At 45.5% G+C, this 7,402-nt stretch overlaps 1 long non-coding RNA gene across 1 annotated transcript; it reads right to left on the bottom strand.

The window, feature by feature from the left end:
• Positions 1-4,723: 4,723 nt before the first annotated feature.
• Positions 4,724-6,829, bottom strand: LOC146356443 (uncharacterized). Its single transcript, XR_014787461.1, has 3 exons — positions 6,620-6,829; positions 6,417-6,532; positions 4,724-5,008 (listed from the first exon to the last, which is right to left on the bottom strand). It is a non-coding gene; the product is annotated as an uncharacterized LOC146356443 (long non-coding RNA).
• Positions 6,830-7,402: the final 573 nt, after the last annotated feature.

Genomic DNA, 7,402 nt, shown 5'->3' with positions numbered 1-7,402 from the left:
TCTTTTGGTTGAAACAATGCAAGGGAAACCCATTGATCCAGCCATTAGGGATCGTACTGAACTAAATCCCCTTCATGGATCACTGCCTTGTTGTGGCGAAGGGGCTTGCGTAACTCAATGAAGCCATAAGCTATGCCGTGAAGGGCCACCCAAGACGGACAGGTCATGGCAGAGAGTTCTGACAAAATGTGGTCCACTGGAGAAGGAAATGGCAACCCACTCCAGTATTCCTGCCAAGAAAACCCCATGGAATGTATCACAAGGCTAAACGAGATGACGCCGGAAGATGAGCCCCTCAGGTCGGAAGGTGTCCAATATGCTACTGGGGAAGAGCAGAGGGTATTTCCAAGTAGCTCCAGAAAGAGTGAAGCGGCTGGGCCAAACCCGAAAGGACACTCAGCTGTGGATGTGTCTGGTGGTGAAAAGAAAATCCGATGCTGTAAAGAACAATATTGTTTAGGAACCTGGAATGTCAGATCAATGAATCAAGGTAAGCTGGAGGTGGTCAAACATGAGATGGCAAGATTGAACATCGACATCTTGGGAATCAGCGAACTCAAATGGACAGGCATGGGCGAATTTAATTCAGGTGACTATCATATCTACTATTGTGGGCAAGAATCCCTTAGAAGAAATGGAGTAGCACTCATAGTCAACAAAAGGGTGGGAAAAGCAGTACTGGGGTACAATCTTAAAAATGATAGAATGATCTCAGTACGAATCCAAGGCAAACCATTCAACATCACAGTAATTCAAGTCTATGCCCCAACCACTGAGGCCGAAGAAGCTGAGGTTGATCGGTTCTATGAAGACCTACAACGCCTTCTAGAACTAACACCAAAAAAAGATGTCCTCTTCATCATAGGGGATTGGAATGCTAAAGTAGGAAGTCAAGAAATCACCGGGATAACAGGCAGGCATGGCCTTGGTGTACAAAATGAAGCAGGACAAAAGCTAATAGAGTTTTGCCAAGAGAACATGCTGATCATAGCAAACACTCTTTTCCAACAGCACAAGAGGCGACTCTACACATGGACATCACCAGATGGTCAATATCGAAATCAGATTGATTATGTCCTTTGCAGCCAAAGATGGAGAAGCTCCATACAGTCAGTAAAAACAAGACCTGGAGCTGACTGTGGCTCAGATCATGAGCTGCTTCTTGCAAAATTTCGGCTTAAATTGAAGAAAGTCGGGAAAACCACTAAACCGTTCAGGTATGACCTAAATCATATCCCTGATGAATATACAGTGGAGGTGAGGAATAGATTTCAGGGATTAGACCTGATAGACAGAGTGCCTGAGGAACTATGGACGGAGGTCCGTAACATTGTTCAGGAGGCAGCAACGAAATCCATCCCAAAGAAAAAGAAATGCAAGAAAGCCAAGTGGCTGTCTGATGAGGCTTTACAAGTAGCTCACGAAAGAAGGGAAGCGAAAAGCAAGGGAGAAAGGGGAAGATATACCCAACTGAATGCAGAGTTCCAGAGAATAGCAAGGAGAGACAAGAAGGCCTTCTTAAATGAACAATGCAAAGAAATCGAGGAAAACAACAGAATGGGAAAGACTAGAGATCTCTTCAAGAAAATTGGAGATCTCAAGGGAACGTTTTGTGCAAAGACGGGCATGATAAAGGACAAAGAAGGCAGGGACCTAACAGAAGCAGATGAGATTCAGAAGAGGTGGCAAGAATACACAGAAGAACTATACAGGAAAGAGCTGAATGTCCCTGATAGCCATGATAGTGCGGTCATTGAACTTGAGCCGGACATCCTAGAGAGTGAAGTCAAGTGGGCCTTAGGAAGCATTAGTAACAACAAAGCTAGAGGAGATGACAGTATTCCAGCCGAGCTATTTAAAATCCTAAAAGATGATGCTGTTAAAGTGCTGCATTCAATATGCCAACAAATCTGGAACACTCAACAGTGGCCACAAGACTGGAAAAGGTCAGTTTACATTCCAATTCCAAAGAAGGGCAACGCCAAAGAGTGTTCAAACTACCGCACAATTGCGCTCATTTCACATGCCAGCAAGGTGATGCTCAAAATCCTACAAGCTAGGCTTCAGCAGTATGCGAACCGAGAATTACCGGAAGTACAAGCTGGGTTTCGAAGAGGCAGAGGAACTAGAGATCAAATCGCCAACATTCGCTGCATCATGGAGAAAGCAAGAGAATTCCAGAAAAACGTCTATTTCTGCTTCATTGACTACGCTAAAGCCTTTGATTGTGTGGATCACAACAAACTGTGGCAAATTCTTAAAGTGATGGGAGTACCAGACCACCTTACCTGTCTCCTGAGAAACCTGTACGAGGGTCAAGAAGCAACAGTAAGAACCAGACATGGAACAACCGATTGGTTCAAAATTGGGAAAGGAGTACGACAAGGCTGCATATTGTCACCCTGCTTATTTAACTTATATGCAGAGTACATCATGAGAAATGCCGGGTTGGATGAATCAGAGGTCGGAATTAAGATTGCCGGGAGAATTATCAACAACCTCCGATATGCAGACGATACCACCCTAATGGCAGAAAGCGAAGAGGATCTAAAGAGCCTCTTGTTGAGGGTGAAAGAAGAGAGTGCAAAAGCTGGTTTGAAACTCAACATTAAAAAAACGAAGATCATGGCATCTGGCCCCATCACTTCCTGGCATATGGAAGGGGAAGAAATGGAAGCAGTGACAGATTTTACTTTCTTGGGTTCCAAGATCACCGCAGACGGTGACTGTAGCCATGAAATTAAAAGACGCTTGCTCCTTGCGAGGAAAGCTATGGTCAACCTAGACAGCATAGTAAGAAGCAGAGACATCACCTTGCCGACAAAGGTCCGTCTAATCAAAGCTATGGTTTTCCCAGTAGTAATGTATGGCTGTGAGAGCTGGACTATAAGGAAGGCTGAGCGCCGAAGAATTGATGCTTTCGAACTGTGGTGCTGGAGAAGACTCTTACGAGTCCCCTGGACTGCAAGGAGGTCAAATCAGTCCATCCTAAAGGAAATCAACCCTGAGTGCTCATTGGAAGGACAGATAATGAAGCTGAAGCTCCAATATTTTGGCCACCTAATGCGAAGAGAAAACTCCCTGGAAAAGACCCTGATGCTGGGAAAGACTGAAGGCAAAAGGAGAAGGGGACGGCAGAGGATGAGATGGCTAGATGGCATCACGGATGCAATGAATATGAACTTGAGCACGCTCCGGGAGAGAGCGCAGGACAGGAAGGCCTGGCGTGCTATGGTCCATGGGGTCACGAAGAGTCGGACACGACTGAACGACTGAACAACAACAACAACAACAACAACTGAACTAAATGGTGTTTTCATTTTAATGGAGCTCCTAATTCTTCTTCAAAAGGCACAGAGGGGCAACAGTCAGGAGAGCGATTTACCAGGATAACAAGAGATACCAGAAAAGATGGACAATCCCCAGGAAACGGGGCCAACTGCAGTGTGGGTTTGGAAGCGCTGAATCATCATCACTTACGCGACAACCCTGTCTAAAGGGGACTTGGAGAAAACATATGGTTCTTGACACTTAAAAAACTGTGAAGAGAGGATTCCACTGATGAGGTAGTCTCCTGGCCGGTAATAATAGGATCCCAACACCTGCTCTTTCTTCGGAGACCTTGAGCATTTTGTGTTCTGCACTTGACAGGCTGCATAAGGTAGCAGGAGCAACAACAGCAGCAGCAACGGTGTCATCCTGGCTCTGCCTGCCTCCTGCTGCTCCTCCTTTCTGAGTGTTCCTTTCACCTCCACAGCCAGCTAATCAGAACACGTGAGAAAAGTCTCGCAAGTTCGAGGCTGCACTGTCTTTGCAAATCTCTCAAACCCTGAACCGAGGGCAGCAGGGGGGCGGGGGATGTACTGAACTACAGCACAGGCATGGCCACCTCAGCCTGTCCTAAATCTGAGCCCAGCCTCTTGGGAGCACAGGAGATATTTTATGCACCAAGCTTTTCAGGCACGGTGCAAGAGGTTTCCTGGCACTGCCTTTGATACTGATGTTTCCTTGACTGGTCTCCAAGGCAAACAGAAAACAAAACATCTCCTGAGCTTTGGCAGGAATCAGAAGAAATCACTGTGTTTTTGATAATGATCAGGGGAAGCTTCACATCTGCAACTTCAGGGATTCTCTGAGTAGCTTGAGGCGCAGGTGCAGAGCTGGAGAAAAACATGTTTGCAAGAAGTCACGTATGCGGCTCCATCTTCTGGCATGGGTGGGCAAGGGGGAAAGGTGAGCCTGGCCTGACCAGTATTCGAAAAACTCACACAAAACAGCCAAGATCAAGAAAATCTCTTAAGACACAAACCAGTGGCTGGGAACCTGTGGCCCTCCAGATAGCACTGGATTGCGAGTCCAACAGCCTTAGCTGGCATAGTCCATGGGGAGGAATGATGGGAGTTGCAGTCCAAGAAGATCACAAGGGCCACTTCATCCCCATCCCTGATGTGCATGAATGTGCACACCACTTTGGGAGTTTCCCAGCCCTGCTCCCTTTGCCAGCCCTCCCGATTGCCCCTCTGGTGCTGGATGAGCCAGGATTACCAGCGTCAAAGTACGAATGGTGGCCACTATACAACTCAGTGATCTCCCCCTGTCATTACTACCAGTGAGCTCCTCAGAACTGTGCATAATCTTGTTTGGGAAGAAGTAAATTATATTCCAAAAGCTGCTGATTTGTGAACACAACCCCCAGCAAAAAAAAAAAATCTAAGTAAAGGGTGAAGTTATCTAGGTGTGTTTATTGAATCATTCCAAGTGTTGCATTGTTTATTTCTACAACACTTCCTTAAAAACACTTTTCTTGATGTCAACTCCAGGGCGGCCACTGGAACGTCCATCTTCTGGCCCATCGATCACTCGAATCCTGAGGTTTGCCAAAGACAGGAAGTGACTCTTGGCAATGTAGAGCAGTCCGTGGCAGAAGAGAGGCGTAGGCCAGCCGAGAGGTGCCAACTTGGTTTGCCCAGCTGCAACATGTGCCATGCCAGGACCCCATGCAACCTCACTGTGAAAGTGCAGGAAAGGATAAATCAGAGGGTTTCCATGGCTTTCCATGTTGATCTTGCAGCACTTCCCATGTTTAGGGTATAACACCAGAGAACTATCAGCCGGGGGAAAGCCATCCAGGCTAACAGACACAGAAGCAATATCAGAGACATGGGGAATGTAGCCATAGTGTTCATCATTCGACAGTCATGATGGGAGCACAGAGAAATGTCCATAGGCGCACCCCAGCAGCAAGTGCATCCAAGTTCTCATACTCAAGGACTTCACTGACATGCCGATACTCAGTAGCACACAGGTAAACATTGAGTAGCAGGTTAGTGAGTGACTCCAGCAAGGTGCAGCCCAGTGTGCTGTTGTCTGCTCGAACGAGGCGAGCCATAGTGGCCTCATCGGTGTCAAGAATGTACAGCTGGCTGTAGCTTGGAGTCTCATCTGACCACAATGTGCTCATCAGAGGGTAAACTGAGCCTTGCACCCTGAACACAAATGGAGTGGGGCATGTGGCTGTGCAATCTTGAGCAGTGCATACCAAGAAGCCAAGCCTACAGTCCTGTTGTCCTTGTGAACGCCCTTCAGGAATTGCTTGCCCAGAATGGAGCCATCAGTGACAATGTTGTGGATGAAATCTGGAACTGTGAGTGGGGGTGGTGAAACCTTTCCACCATGGCAGCAAATGGATGATGATTCACCCTTGAAAAGCAAGTCATTGCAGTTCTCACAAACCTTGACACAACTGCCAATACACAACCTGTTGAAATTAGTTGCAGGTCACGTGGCGAAAGGCACAGCCAAATACAAAAAGGGCCACAGTTGCAAAAACCAATTAGAAATAAGCAAACAAGCACACAACTGTAAATAGGTCCAGTAATAATAATAAAATGTTATAACAATATGAACACACAATGAGTGTACTGTGTGTTAGTGAACTATTTAAAATAGATGGTTGTTGGAACAATATAATTATACATATGAATACAGTTGTACATATATTGGAAGATAACTGAAGCATCTGTATCACAGGTATATACATATAAATATTATATTTAGTTCAAGGACCTCAAAGTGCATCCAAAAAGTCTGATAGGAATCCGGTGTAATCCTGTTTCGCATGTGAGTTGCTTCTTCAGATAAATAATAACTGTAAAGATATTCAGATATTCAGATCTATAGTCATATATATATGCACACACAGGCTTGTGGCTGCATATATACATACACATACAGTATTTGTTGCATTTATATTCACACTAGTTGTCAATGATTATCCTAATATATACATGTACAAAAACATTACTTCCAAATCAACACAAACCTCCTTGTTAGCAATTGTTGCCATAATCTTGTCAAAAATTATTTACATGAAAGCAGGGCTGTACTTTATTAACAAGGAAATTGTTTCAACTCACCGTCGTTAGACTCAACAAAAAACGCTGTGGCAGTATTGTAATCTGAATAGTTTTTCGAAAGAAGCCGCTTTAACCGCTGGCATAGCTTGCCTTTCATCTCACAGAGCTTTGCAGAGCTAAGAAAGAACAACACTTAAAGCATGTAATATCAGTACATTACTCAAAAATTTCTTTGAAATGAGACACAAAGTAACCAAACAAACCTCAAACCACAGGCTGGTAATTTCTCCTGCTCTGAAGTTGATGGCTTGAGTCGGCAGCTGTGAGCACACCAATGTGTAGCAGGTTTCAAATACCCAGCATTGAAATAAAGGGGCTAAGTCATCCACATTGCTGTTAAAGGTCTAGTGTTGGCTTCATATTGGCTTCATAGTCCCCTGATATAGATGGTTCAAAAGCATCACACCATCTCTGGGAGCTCTAGGTCCTTGGAGAAGGAGGAGGAGTCCAGCAGGGGCATGACATCCCCTGACTTGGCCACTCTGATCTAGCCACCTTTGAATTTCCAGTAAATCACAGAACACATCTGTGGACACAGAGAGGTGACATGGTGGTTTTGGAGGGAGTTCCCATGTTAAAGCCATGGATCCACGGTTTTGTGCCATGGCAGTGCTGGAAATGCTAGATCCATGATGTTTAGGCTCAGTCCATCGAGTCATGTGTGATCTGTGAAGGATTTGATGGTGGTTTGCGGGGAGGCAACTCCTGTCACAGACATGCAAAATCAAGAGGATCCATTTTACTCAATCCATTTATCACCTCTGTGTGCATTTGGCCTAATGTTGGTGTGTGTCTCTGTATGTCATGCTCTCCCCCACTCCCGACACACATTTCCTCTCCGGCACCCTGTGCTCTCTCAATAGCATTTTTTTCTGTATGTGTGCCTCCCCCCCCCCCCGGCTTGCCTCTCCGGTTTCCCTTTCCCTTTCCCTCTCCCTCCCACTGTCATTCCATTCTCTATCTTTGTGGCCCTTTTCTCCCATATT

Source organism: Heloderma suspectum, chromosome 2, assembly GCF_057233095.1.
Source record: "Heloderma suspectum isolate Gila_16-S chromosome 2, 16-S_ref, whole genome shotgun sequence".
NCBI lineage: Eukaryota > Metazoa > Chordata > Lepidosauria > Squamata > Helodermatidae > Heloderma > Heloderma suspectum.
The sequence above is the reverse complement of the archived record's forward strand: the minus strand, read 5'-3'. Positions and strand labels throughout refer to the sequence as shown.